The following is a 13,667-nucleotide window of genomic DNA, read 5'->3' as shown; positions in this document are numbered from 1 at the left end:
TTTCTTTCTTTCTTTCTTTCTTTTTCTTTTCCTTCCTTCCTTTCTTTCTCTCTCTCTTAAAATGTTTTTGGTGTCTTGTTCTTAATTTGAAAGATAGCTAGCATTTCAGTTTGGGAGCCCTTAGCGTGTACCAGATAATGTGCTCGGTACTACAGAATTATCTCATTTGGTTTTCACAGTAGCCCTGTGGAGTAACTATTCTTAGTTAGCTCCATCTTCTGGCTAAGGATTATAAGGCCCAGAGAAGCACAGTGACTTCCCCAAGAACATACGGCTAATGAGAGGCTGGCGGGACTGACGCCAGGACTGTCTGAGCCTAAACCCACACTCTTCGTCAGTTCTCTCAACTGCCTCTGTGTTCGTGAGCTGGCAGGGCAGGGTCAGGGAAGCTGAGGAAACCTCAGTCTTAGGCCACAAGAAGTGGACAATTCCTGCAGATCTAGAAGAACGGCTGGAATGAGTGGGAGAGAACAGATTAATGGAGAAGCTGGGCGCCTTCCACTGTGGTCTGGCTTCAGTGGGCAAAGGTAGGGGTTAGGGGTGACGGAGGTCACACTTGGAGTCAGACAAACCCTGGTTTGTGTGTGGCTCTGCCACTCACCTTCTTTGTGGCCTTGGACATGTTCCCTCCCTGGGGTGAGTGTAACGACAGGCTGCCCCCCATGCTTGTGCTCGTGGAGAGGATTACCTGACATCTCACAGCTTTGTGCTCAGCAGAATGGGCCAGGTACACAGTAAGTGCCGAATAAATGTGAGCCAGTATTTTTTCCCCCTTCATGATCCAGGTTAGTATTAATATTTAAAATGAATTTTTTTTGCAGGATTATTGTAGGACTCAGAGATAATATATTCAAAATGCCTAGAAGAGTACCTCATGTACGTTGGGCATGTAATAAATGTAGGGATTCTTTCTATTTTGTAAAACATCTATTTCTTTATGTGCATATACACACCGAGGAAAGTCTGGGAGGAAACATACAAAAATATCATCAGGGATTTTTTTTTTTCAGGGTGGTACGATTGCAGGTGGTATTTTTCTTCTTTGTGATTTTCTGTGTTTTCCACACCCTTAGCCATGAGGAGCCATTGTTTTTGCACAGCTGCCACGCGGCCACTGGGGCTCTCCCCACCCCCCAGATCCTCACCCCAGCTGCCGGCCTCCGTGGATTTCCCAGGGGCAGGAGACCCACAGACCTGGAGCCACTCTGTCCTCCATGGTTCTCCAGCCCTGGACCCCTGGGTCTCAAAACTTAGGGACTGGGAATTCCAACTCAGGTCTCCTGCCTTGGGGGATCCCTGAGGGATGACCAGGGCTGGGTTATGACCAGGGGGGACACTCCTGATGCTCCCTTAAAGCTGGGGGGCATCTCAGGGTAGCCCTCCTGGTTCTAGGGCCCCCCAACCTCAGGCACGCCCTGGTTTCTTCCTTCCCACTCCTGGCCAATTGGCATACGGAATGTGGAGACAATAGGAGCTGAGTGTAACCACTGTTTACAGAAAAAAATGGTACAAGATTTATTTATTGGAAGGTGACTGAGGAATATGAATTCTACACTCCATTTAAAATGCTTTTTATTTCTCTCAGCCTTGGGGCTCAGAGTACATCTAATTTCACCCACAGCTATAATTCTCTCCCAAACAGTTCCTGCTGCTCCTCTGGGGTCCCCAGGAACCGAGTTAGTTTATGTCTGCCCCTGACGAGGCTCAGGCAGGGGCAGCGACGGAGACAGTTCCATGCCACCCGGCGCTGCTGCTTGGGCCTAGGCATGCACCCTGCGCCTGCACCCCGCCTGGGGTCCGTGTGGTGCCCACGTGCCTTGGGGTGGCTTGAACTCAAGCCAGCGAGGGGCCCATATCTCATGCTGGACATGTTGATTGCTCCAACCTCAGAGCTAACAAACAATTAGTTTGTTAGTATATTTATCCCATGAACATTGGAGTCTGTGATTACAAATCCAATAGAGGATTGTGGCAGCACTGGGAGATAAATCTGCGCTCCGGGCCTGGCCGTGTCAGCTGTGGGGGCGGGGGCGCTGCCAGGGGGAGGGGGAGATATCTCCCTGCCTACCTAGCCCTGTGGCTCTTTCTCCAGCTGCTCGTTGGCCTGTCTGTCTGCTAGCCTGCTTGTCCATCCACTTGTCTGACCTCTAGCTAGCCTGCCTGCCTGGCACTCTGTCCTTCCCTCGATGCCAGGCCCCAGGCTGAAGATATGCATGAGAGGCTCTGAGCCCTCGAGCTGCTTGTGTTCTACTTGGAGAGACAGCAACACCCATCCTAGGCGATCGGTGCTGTGTTAGAGGGATGGATGGAGGGAGCACGGTGGGGTCTCCCAGAGGATGGGGCTAACTCTGCTCAGAAGGTCAAGGAGGCCTTGGTGGGTGCTGACCAGCATCCGCTCCCTTTTTTCCTCCTCTGCCTTTTCAGTGTCTTTCCTCAAGGCTCTCCTGTCATGAAAACAAAAGCCCACTCCCCGCCCCCAGCGCTCCCCATCTACACCCCCATCACAGTTCTCGTGTCCAGGCAGGTCTCAGCTCACCACCCTCCATCTTCCTCCGCTGCTCAGTAGATCCATTTGCCCCCTTGAGGGGAAATCTGTGCTCTTATGGACATGCATCCTCTCCATCTCTCAGCTTCCCAGACACCCCTGGACTCCCATCTCTTTTTGACTTCTAGTGCCTTCTGTGATGCTGCAGTACCTACGCTGAGCTCCTGCCTCCCTGATTGTCTTCCAGCACCTTCGGGTTCCTGGTCCTCTGTTGACTGGCTGTCCCCAGGGGCCAGTTCTCCAGCCCTCCACCCTGCTCTCTCCCTACTTCCTGTCGGGGCTCCTCCCTCCTGCATCATGGCAATTCCTGCATCTCTGCCTATAACCCCGAGCTCTCCCACGGATCTGGGTCTTCCAGGCTCTTCCTCTTGCTGTGTCCCTGAACTCAGGACCCAGCCTGCCCCCCGCCCAATCTGGTCACCAGGCCAGAACCTGGGAGTGATGGGTCATCCTTGAGTCCTTTCCCTTCACCCCCAGCTGGGGGGGCGGAGGTCACCCAGCCTTGTTAAGTTCTCTTTGAAATGCTTCTCACAGCAGCTCTCTCCATTCCTCCCGCCACTTCCCTGGCCAAAATACCAGCCTCTCTCACAGGCTTGTCTGCAACAGTCTCGCACTGGCCTCTCAGCCTCAGGTACATCCCCCATAGACCCCACGGTTTCTGAACCTAAATCCCAGCATCCCCCAACTTTAGAGGCGGGCACGAGCAAAAGCTGTAAGATGGGAATAACAACTCTTGCCCATTCGGGACGTTGGTAAGACTTAATGAGCACTCAGTGGTACTGGTGGCCCACGTGTATTTAGCATTTATTATGTGTCTAGCACCATGCCAGGCAATTTACCTGATGGTCTTATTTACCTGATGGTTAATTTTCACAGCAACTTTGTGAAATAGGTAATATTGTTATCTCCCATTTTACAGACGTGGGGAGTAACTCAGAGAGTTAAACCAGATGCCTGAGGTCAGAAGACTGTAAGTGGTGGAGCTAGGATTTCAAGGTGGGTCTTCTTGACACTCAGGCTGTGCTTTTTTTTTTTTTTTTTTTAAAGATTTTATTTATTTGACAGAGAGAGACACAGCGAGAGAGGGAACACAAGCAGGGGGAGTGGGAGAGGGAGAAGCAGGCTTCCCGCTGAGCAGGGAGCCCGATGTGGGACTCGATCCCAGGACCCTGGGATCACGACCCGAGCCGAAGGCAGACGCTTAACGACTGAGCCACCCAGGTGCCCCCAGGCTGTGCTCTTGATGGACCGTCTGTGCTGCCTCCAGAGGCGCGGGCTCCAGGGGGGCCTGCACCTGGCCCTGGCAGCAATCGGGGCTGTGAGCACCTGTCCTCGGTGCTGCAGGGCTATCTGAGGCCTCTGCAAGGCAAACTGGGTCAGTGGAGAGGAACTTCAGGCCACTGCTGCTCAGAGCCCCACCAACCCCCACCAACCCATCTTTTTTTATTTTAAGACATAATTCACATACCATAAAACTCACCCGTTGAAAGTGTGCACTCAGTGGTTTTTAGTCTATTCACTAGGTTTTACAATTATTATCACTATCTAATTCCAGAACATATTCATCATCCCCAAGAGAAATTCCCATACTCATCAAGCAATCACTCTCCGCTCCTCTGTCCTTTGCCTTCCCGGCAACCACCGACCTACTTTCTGTCTCTATGGATTTACCTTGTCTGGACATTTCATGGAATTGCAATCACATCACACGTGGGCTTTTGTGTCTGGGTTCTTTCATTTAGCATAATGCTTTTGGGGTGCGTTCATGTCATAGCGCATGCTAGTACTTTGTTCCTTTTCACTGCAGAATAATATTCCAGTGTATGGGTACGTCCCATTTTGCTTATCTGTTCCTCACTCCATGGATGTTTGGGTTGCTTCCAGGTTTTGCCTACTGTGGCAATGTTGCTATGAATGTTTGGGTACAGGTGTTTGCATTTGGATTAGGTACAAGTGCACACGTATTTTTTTTTTAAAGATTTTATTTATTTATGTGACAAAGAGAGACAGCGAGAGAGGGAGACACAAGCAGGGGAGTGGGAGAGGGAGAAGCAGGCTTCCCGTGGAGCAGCAAGCCCGATGGGGGGCTCGATCCCAGGACCCTTGGATCACGACCTGAGCCGAAGGCAGACGCTTAACAATTGAGCCACCCAGGCGCCCCATTGTGCACAAGTATTTTTAATTCTCTTGGCACACCTCAGTGTGGAATTGCTGGGTCATATGGTAATGCTATGTTTAAACTTTTCAGGAAGTGCTTCCCAAAGGGGATCCCAACAGCCATAGTGTTCTGAAGGGGTGGGTATCCCTGCTGAGACATGAGCAGCATGGCTGGGACCCCGGTTAGGGCGCTCTGAGCCCACAACTCTTCTCAACGTTTATCCCCAAGAGCATGGAGGTCAGACTCTTCCCATTTGTGACCTTATTTAATTCCCAAAGATTCCCAGGAAGAAAAGTATTGTTTATCCCAATTCATAATTGAGAATATGGAGGCTCAACATGGTTAGGTAATTTGCCAGTGAGGGATAGTTTAGTTTTGAACCCAGCTCTATCTGATTCCAAAATCCTTGCTTTAAACCCCCAAATTACACTGCCTCTTAGTTGGCCCAGTAAAGCCTGTGGGAAGAAAAACCAAGTGAAGAGGAGGGGCTTGGTGAAGCAGTGGTTTCTTCTGATACACCTTGGGCCCCTTGCCCTTTTGTTCCACCAGCTACTGGGACTATCCGTAGGAGGGTGGGAGATGGAAGTATGACTGGGCTCAGATCTCTCTTGTAGGCCCAACATGCTGGATCAGGTGGGAGAACTGCGGACCCAGAGAGAAAAGTACCGGGTCCAAATCAGTGGTAAAGCTAGGATTTGACCTAGCTATATTTGCATCCGTGTGTGTGCGCGTGTGTTTATGTGTGCCAGTTGTGTAGCAGTAGATGGCATGGCATAAAAGGCCAAGCTATGTGCCCAGTTGGTAAAGGTGGATTTAAGTCAGGCCCACCAGAGTGGGTGGGGTCCAGGAAGACTAATCTACTCCTATCTGGGTACCACTGTCCCCATCCAGCTAAGGAGGAATAGCTATGGATAAGCCAAAACTAGGACATGTCTACTTTAAGGGTTGCATGAGGCAGTGTCCCTAGGGAATGTCTCTGCAGAGCCTCTCAGTGCAGATACCCCTGAAGACAAGGGCATAGCTCTGTTCTAATAATCTTTTCCTGGAGGAAGGAGTCACTCTGACAGGAGGCGGAGCACCTGAAAGAAGAAGTTTGGGATGCTGTCCACTCAATGACAACAGATAAGAGTAGATGTCCAGGGCCTGTCTTGAGAGGGATTTGGTAGCCATGGTCCAGGATACCCAATTTGCCATCCCATCTGGCATCCTAGAAGGACCCCATCAGCATCAGCACCAAAATTTGGAAGTAAGCAGGATCTTGGGGGCAATAGGAAGGGGGGACTTGGGATACTGTGTCCCACTTGGCAGCTTGGTGAGGGTTAAGGAAGTTCCAAGAGCAGAGGGGTGCTGGAAGATTTAATGGGGACGGACGACCTCACATTCTTTGTGGATGAAGGTGGTATAGCTTAATGGGTCAGAGCTTGGATTCTGGAGTCAATTGCCTGGGTTTAAACCTCCATGAGCCTCAGTATCCTCTTCTGAAAAGTGGATATCATAATAGTACCCACCCCAAAGGAGTTATTGTGAGGGTGTAGAGAGGCATAATGTATCCTAAGCACTTGGCAAAATAAGCACCCAATTAATGGCAGCTAAAATAGTTTAATACACATGAAACTGGGAAGAGGCTCAGGGCAGCTGCCTGGGCATCTGAAGATGCAGGCAGGGTTCTAATTGGGCTCTGCCTTTGGCTTGGGTAGAGAATAACTCAAAAGCAGGAGTGCTGTGGGGCTGAGCCCCACGTGCTGCCTCCCCTAAGTTGGTGCCAGCCTCTGAATGACTTGTGTGCTGAATGACTTGTGACACCAAGAACACCTAGTACTTTTACAGCCTTGCTATATGCCAAGTCCTGCCCTATACTCTTTATAATCATTCACTTATTTAATCCACACAACACCCACTATGATAGGTTATGTTTTATTATTTCACTTGAAGATGAGAATATTCAGGCATAGAGGGATTACTAACTTGTACAAAGATACACCTATAGTAAGTGGAAGAACTAGGATTTGAAAAAAAAAGCAGTCTACCTCCCAAATCTTTGCCTTTGAAAACCACTAGAGTTTACTGCTTGTACCTGGCTATGCTGTCTGGGGCTGGGACAACTGATGAGTGGATCCACATGAAGTCTGGGGAAGGCTGTCAAGGAGACAGGGAACAGCCAACATAGCCCAGGGAGAACCCCAATTCTTTTCCACTGCAGTCATCCCTGATGAAGACTTGTCTGGTATAAGTTGCCCATTGACTTACATTTCTTTCTTGTCAATCACTGAGTTTGTTGAAGTCAAGGACCCTGTCCGGTTAACCTTGTATTTTTTTTTTTTTTGATGTCTGATCTTATTTATTTGTCACTCTTAGAAAATCTCATTTTTGACTGGACTCAGACTTAGAGGTAGAAGCTCTCAGAGAGGACAGCCTCCGTCTCTTGGCAATCTGTTCCTGGCATTTTTCTTTGGCCTCCTTCATTCTCTTGGCCGAAAGTTTAGCATATTCTGTAGCCTCTTCCTTATTTTTCTTAGTGCGCTGCTTCTTCAAAGCAATATGCCGACGTTTGTGCTGGAGGACACGTGGAGTAACAAGACGTTGAATCTTAGGCACTTTGGTTCTAGGTTTCTTACCTTTTTGTTTAGGGGCTTTCTCACAACATACTGACAGACATCATCTTCTTTAGAGAGATTGAAGAGTTTGGAGATTCTGCTGGCTCTTTTGGGCCCCAGGCAACGAGGCACAGTAGTATCAGTGAGTCCAGGAATATCCTTCTCCCCCTTTTTTTACAATGACCAAGTTGAGAACACTGAGATTGGCATCCACAATGCAACCCCGAACAGATTTGCACTTTCTCTCTCCAGTCCTCCTTGGTCTATAGCAGGAATGCCCCTTACTCAGCAGCAGGCAGACACCACCATGGGTCAAGACACCCTGCTTCATGGGGAAGCCTTGTTTGTCATTGTCACCACTGATTCGGACCACATAATCCTTCCATTCTTCACCCGGAGTATCATCAGCAACTTCTGTGGCCATATGCTTCTCATAAAAGGTACGAAGTTTGGGTTCATTATCCACTTCAATGAGTTTCTGGCAGCCAATAGCTGGGAAAGAGATGTTCAGCTTCATCCTGAAGCAGCTTACCGCCTCCGAGGTGCCACAAAAAAAGAGCTAACCTTGTATGTCTTGTGCCTAATATAATGCTGGGCTCATAGTAGGTACTCAGTGAACAGTAATTTTTTACTGTTGTTTGTTGATGATACAACTCTTATTCACTACACTCTTTGAAATTAGAATTTGACCTTCCACCATGAAGACTTACACACATGGTTTTAGAAAGGCTCAACCTATATATAGATGGGTTACGACCCACATATGAATCTCTCAGTCTTGGGTCTATGAAATAATTTCTGAGTTCATCCACTGCAAGATAGAGACTCCAGCAGAATCTTCCTTTATCTGTGAGTCAAAAGTACTTTTATTGTGCCATATCCCCCTCAAAGACCTCCCTCCACCTTGAAAACTAGCTTGAATTTGTCCCCTACAGATGCCAATGTGGAGACAATCTTGTTCCGTAGGAATGAAAATGGTCACTGACATTTATGGAATACTTACTACTTTCCATAGTAGCTTCAGCTGAAGAGTCAAAGTGAGCAAGACTTCTCCTGGCAGTCTAACCAGCACTAGCTAGGATATAGAGAGCCACATCTCAGGATCTTTATTGTATGTATGTATTTATTATTTAAGTAATCTCTACGCCCCACGTGGGGCTTGAACTCATGATCCCAAGATAAAGAGTCCCTTGCTCTTCCAACTGAGCCACCCAGCCACCTCAGGTCTCAGGACCTTTAGTTTCTGATCTAGGGAGGTTTGAGATGGTCAAGTCTTGCTGAGGGTCAAAGGAGGCTTATGCCAGGCTCCATAGGGGCTGTGGGAAGGAAAGGTCCTGCCAATAGAAATGTGTAGGAGTATCTGTGTCTAAAAAACAATCTTAATGCTGAACCAGATATCCCAGTTGAGAAGCAGAAACCAAAGAAGCTAAGACACTGATTTTAGATTTATTCATCCATTCAGTAGATATTCATTGAGAGTTTCTTCTTTGCATAGTCTGGGGATGGACACATAAATCACTGGGGTTTACAGTCTAGACATGTGTGTGAATCCTGCTCCTCCTCCTCTAGCTGTGTGAACTTGGGTGAACCAGTAGCTTCTTTAATTTTCATCTGCAAAATTGAGATGATAGGAGCACCTGCCTCAATGGTTTGTTGGAGAATAAGTGGAATAGTGTATGTTAAGGGCTTAGGACAGACCCTGGCACACCATTCATGCTCAATAAATGTGGGATAAAGAATTTCTCTTTAAAACATTTCTCAGGTCCTGGCCTGGGGTGACCAATCCAGGGAAAGGGAGCTTGGAGATGCCCCCAGGGCAAATGAGCATGGCTGCCTCTGGACCACTCAATAGTCTCCTCTATAAGAATCTCTTCAGATTCAGAATTTCCACGGAATCAATAACTTTGATCTCCTTGTAGTCTCAATATCCAGATAAGTATCCCCCTGGACTTCCTGGTTATAATATGGAAGGAGTGAGCTTGTGGTGCAGAAAACTGAAGAAAAAGCACAAGTCAGCACCACAGTCAGAGAATTGATGCTGTCCGTGGTGCTGATAGCTTTCAGGCAGTCTCAGGAAGAGTGACCTCATGGGATGACTGCCCCAGCCTTCAAGAACTCCCCCTCTATGCTAAGAAAACATGGCAGAAGCCACTTCCCACCATTTCTATAAGAAACTTGTATAAAATAATAATAGTAGGTAACCTCTTCTGAAAGCCAGACTCTTTCACTTAATCTTTACAATTACCTGTGAGGTAGGGACTTATTATTAGAGTCCTATGATGCAGAAACAGAGGCACAAGTTAAGAAGTTTTCCCAAGTTCACAATATTAATGAGTGGGCAGAGGTGAGGTTTAATCTCAGGCAGCCTGATGCTAGAGTCTTCTCTCTCAATACCACAAGACAACTCTTCTCAGAGTCAAGCTGAGAGAACAGTATGCTGACAGTTCATCAGCAAGAGGTCCCGCACAGATTTGTGGCCAGGACTGTACAATACCTTGGCACAACAAGCTGTGTGTTGTGGGACACTGTTTTATTGTTTTTTTCTTCCTCCAGAGGGGAAGCGAAGGAGAGGTGGGTCCTTGTCAGCTTTTTTCAGCTTCCTCTAGACCTTGTTTTGGAGCAAGTGGAAGTCAGTAAGTTGTGACAGTGAGGGCTTTCTTCACCTGCCCAGGGGATTTATGATCTTTCCTCTGCTTCTGTGTCTAGGTTAGTGGATAGACAACTGTAGAACTGATGAACTGTAGTTTCTCTTCCCTCCTCCCACTTCTCTCTCCACTGACCACTTGATTTCTAGGCTGAGTCCCCATTCTGGTTCAAGTTCCTGCTGATTTGGGATCAATTCCAAGACTAGCCTGGCTTCCTATGGTTGGAATCCTCCCATAGAAGGCTTCCAGGATCCTCCCCTCCCAGAACCTGGGAATCTGGGCTGGATTACTCTAATGTGGTATACATCTGGGAGGGCACCTGATGCTTCAAGTCAGCAGTACCGTGAGACCCTGCCCATCCAACCCCAGAGCACTTTAGACATGGGCTATAGTCAGATATGGTTTCATCCTTCCCTATCCCTATGCCAGCTTGCCCTTGTTTCCTGCCAGGAGCTCCTGGAATGCTGGGAAGCTGAGGCTACACAAAATATGACTTTCCTTTCCCTCTGTCCCTATGGCCACCTCTGGAGGTTTGCCTTTGGGCACAAGGGTTGCCCTCCCCACCACTTCCTCCAATAGTTAAAAACAATTTTTAGAAAATCCCCAAAGGGTTTCATGATCCATTAACAGGCTGTAGGACAGACCCAGTAGTATATGTGTGTCTATTTTAGTGACTGTCAGAGATGTTTTGTATGTGATTACTTTTATGTATGTGAGATGTGACTCCCCATAGGGATAAATCTGTATGTTTTCCTTATGTGATTCTGTGTGTGTGTGTGTGTGTGTATGAGAGAGAGAGAGAGAGAGAGAGAGAGAGAACACAAGAGTGTGCGCAAGCACACACTGGCTCCTTGGGTGAGACTCTATGTCATACCAAGGAATGAGTCTCAATCTCTCTCTCTTGCAATATGCATGTGTATGTGTGTAATCTGTGCCTAGTATGTGTTTTTCTGAAAACTTGGAGTGTAGCTTTGGGTGTGATTGTGTGTCTGCTCACAAGATGAGGTACATCTATGTCCATCTATGCCTTGGCATGATCGTGTGCATGCATGTGGGCATTCCCATCATTTAAATGACTGTCCCTCTGATTCATGGTATTGTGAGACGTAGATATGCCAGTGTGTGTGGGGTGTGATACTGACATTGTGCCAGAAACGAGCTCCCTTCACCTGACCAAGTTTCTGACTTTTCTCCTGAATGGCAAAGTTGTTTCTTTGAAACGCTTCCAGCACCTGGCTTAATAGACCTTCCTGTGAGCATATTCCCAGTTCCGCACTGCTCCCCAGTGACTGGGGACCTTTTGTCAAGCACATATGAAATTAAGTGAAATAAAAATCATATTAAAAATTATTACCATCTAACAGCCATTAGTCTGCACACTGCTGTCAGCCTGTGATGGATTCCTCACTTACTTCAATGAATGTTCTAACGACAGTGATAAAATCACTCAGAAAAAATAGAATAAACTGTTAACCCTCTCCCCATCGACACTTGTTTTTCTTTGAGAAAAATAAAATAAGGGATGTTGGTGGAAGGGGTTGAGCCATATGTGACTCTTTAGACCAAAATATGGGCTGGGTGTGGGGTTCTGGGCTTCCCCCGCTGAGTTTGAGGAGTGAATTTTGCTCTAGACTCTAGGCATCAGCTCTAGTTTCTGAGCTCTGGGCTGAGATGTGAGGTCTGATTTACACTCGGAGCTTTTCCTGAGTCTGGTGAGATAGGGCCTAATCCTTATATTTTAGACTTTAAACTAGATTAATTTATTTTAAAAGACTTATTTAGCATCTACTTCTGAAAGGAAGGCCCAGGTGAACAATAAGATGTTTTTGAACTGAGACAGTGGTGAGAGGATGGGAAGATAGGCAGCTAAGAAAGATGCTAGAAGAGATGGAATTGGCTAACAGGTTTTGTTTGCCCAGGAGAGAGTGAGGCATCATGGGGTGCCTATCAGAGAAGTGATGAGAGGTTGGAGGACATTATTCACTGAGATAGGGAACAAGTGGTCCTTCTTTAGTAGGAGGGAAGAGTTCAGTGTCAAGTTCACTGAGTTTGGGGAGCCTCTGGATACCACAGGCGGCTGTGGAGGAGGCTGCTGGACCTCTGCAGCCCCATAGATGGTTTGTGCTGGAGACAGATCTGGGTAACTGTGGCACTCAAGATGGGGGAGAAAACCAAGGGAGCTGATGAGACCATTCAGGGGGTGTCTGGAGAGAGAAGAATCCCAGGGACAGTACCTTGAGTATAACCAGCCATTGAAAAAGTTCCAGGAGACAGAAAAGGAGTGGCAGGGAGGAGGGGAGTACAGGAAAATGTGATGTCACAGAGCTCAGGGAGAGAGAGTGTTTCAGAAACCAGTAAGTGGTTGCTGGAGTAAAATGTTGCAAAAAAAAAAAAAATCAGATGGGAGTTGAAAAATGTTAGTGGTCCTAAGAAGGTCACTGGTGATTGGATTCAGAGGCATGAGAGGAGTGAGGGAGAAGTCAGACACACATAGACATTCACATGCCTACTCTTCTTCCCAAAGAGATGGTCCCTGATACAGACATTTTCTCTGAGTGGGATGGCTGACAATCAGTTTACCCAAACACAGAGGGATGGATCTGCGGGTCTTATCACATGATCTGAGACCCGGGCTAACTTTGTTCCTGTCTGCTGGGCCCTGCCTTGGCCTATAGAGACAGGGTGTTGAGCTTTCTTGGTGTCACTTGGTGACACTCAGAGGAGAAGGCATGTGGAGCAGGGGCTCCTACCTCAGTCCTCAGGCCCCCAAAGTTTCACTGGTTCTGTTAGTTCCTCTGGAGGTGGGCTTGGGGCTCCTTGGGTGAGAGCATTGCCCACTTTTCCCCTTTTTTGCTTTATAGGGCTGGGATGGCGTCTAACCTTTTGGATTCAGGTTAACCAAACCCATTCTATCTGGCTTGGGCTCAAAGGAGATTTTTTTTCTTCAGGGACCAGGGTATTTTGCAAGAGCCCAAGGACAGGAAGTACAGCCCAAGGAAGGGTCCGAGAGCCACTGGGTCCCAGGAAAACTCACCCTCCATCTTTCTTCTCTGTCAGGAGCCAAATGGCCTCTGAGTTGAATATCTCTGTGTGCTTCTGTTTTATTCTCTCTGCACTTGGTTCTCCATGCCTGTGGACAAATGGGGCTGTTTAAGAATTCTGGATTTCCATGTTGCCTGGCAAACCTAGACTGCTATGTGTCCTTCTGTCCTGGGCATATGTCCCATGTTCCTGGGACTGAGAACCTGATTGGTCCAGGCTGGGTCAGGTGTTCATCTTTGGCCCAGTCAGCTATGGCTGGAGCCATCGTAATAATAATATTGATGACAAGGATGGGAATAATTACGATGATGTAATGATAACAGCCAACATCCATTGAGTGCTTACTACACACTGTTTCAAGTGCTTTACATGTATAATTCCTCTATTTCACACAACATTCCTGTGACAGTCCTTGCGGTTATCGACGACCTCACTGTACAGATGAGGCACAGAGAATTTTTTTAAATTTTTTATTGTTATGTTAATCACCATACATCATTAGTTTTTGATGTAGTGTTCCATGATTCATTGTTTGTGCACAACACCCAGTGCTCCACGCAGAACGTGCCCTCTTTAATACCCATCACCAGGCTAACCCATCCCCCCACCCCCCTCCCCACAAGAACCCTCAGTTTGTTTTTCAGAGTCCATCGTCTCTCATGGTTCGTCTCCCCCTCTGACTT

At 47.6% G+C, this 13,667-nt stretch overlaps 1 pseudogene; it reads right to left on the bottom strand.

The window, feature by feature from the left end:
* Positions 1-7,063: 7,063 nt before the first annotated feature.
* Positions 7,064-7,814, bottom strand: LOC141369953 (small ribosomal subunit protein eS6-like; annotated as a pseudogene).
* Between the last annotated feature and the right edge of the window lie 5,853 nt (positions 7,815-13,667).

This window comes from Callorhinus ursinus, unplaced genomic scaffold (assembly GCF_003265705.2).
Source record: "Callorhinus ursinus isolate GAN/ISIS: 27379988/994484 unplaced genomic scaffold, GSC_fseal_2.0 scaffold24, whole genome shotgun sequence".
NCBI lineage: Eukaryota > Metazoa > Chordata > Mammalia > Carnivora > Otariidae > Callorhinus > Callorhinus ursinus.
The sequence above is the reverse complement of the archived record's forward strand: the minus strand, read 5'-3'. Positions and strand labels throughout refer to the sequence as shown.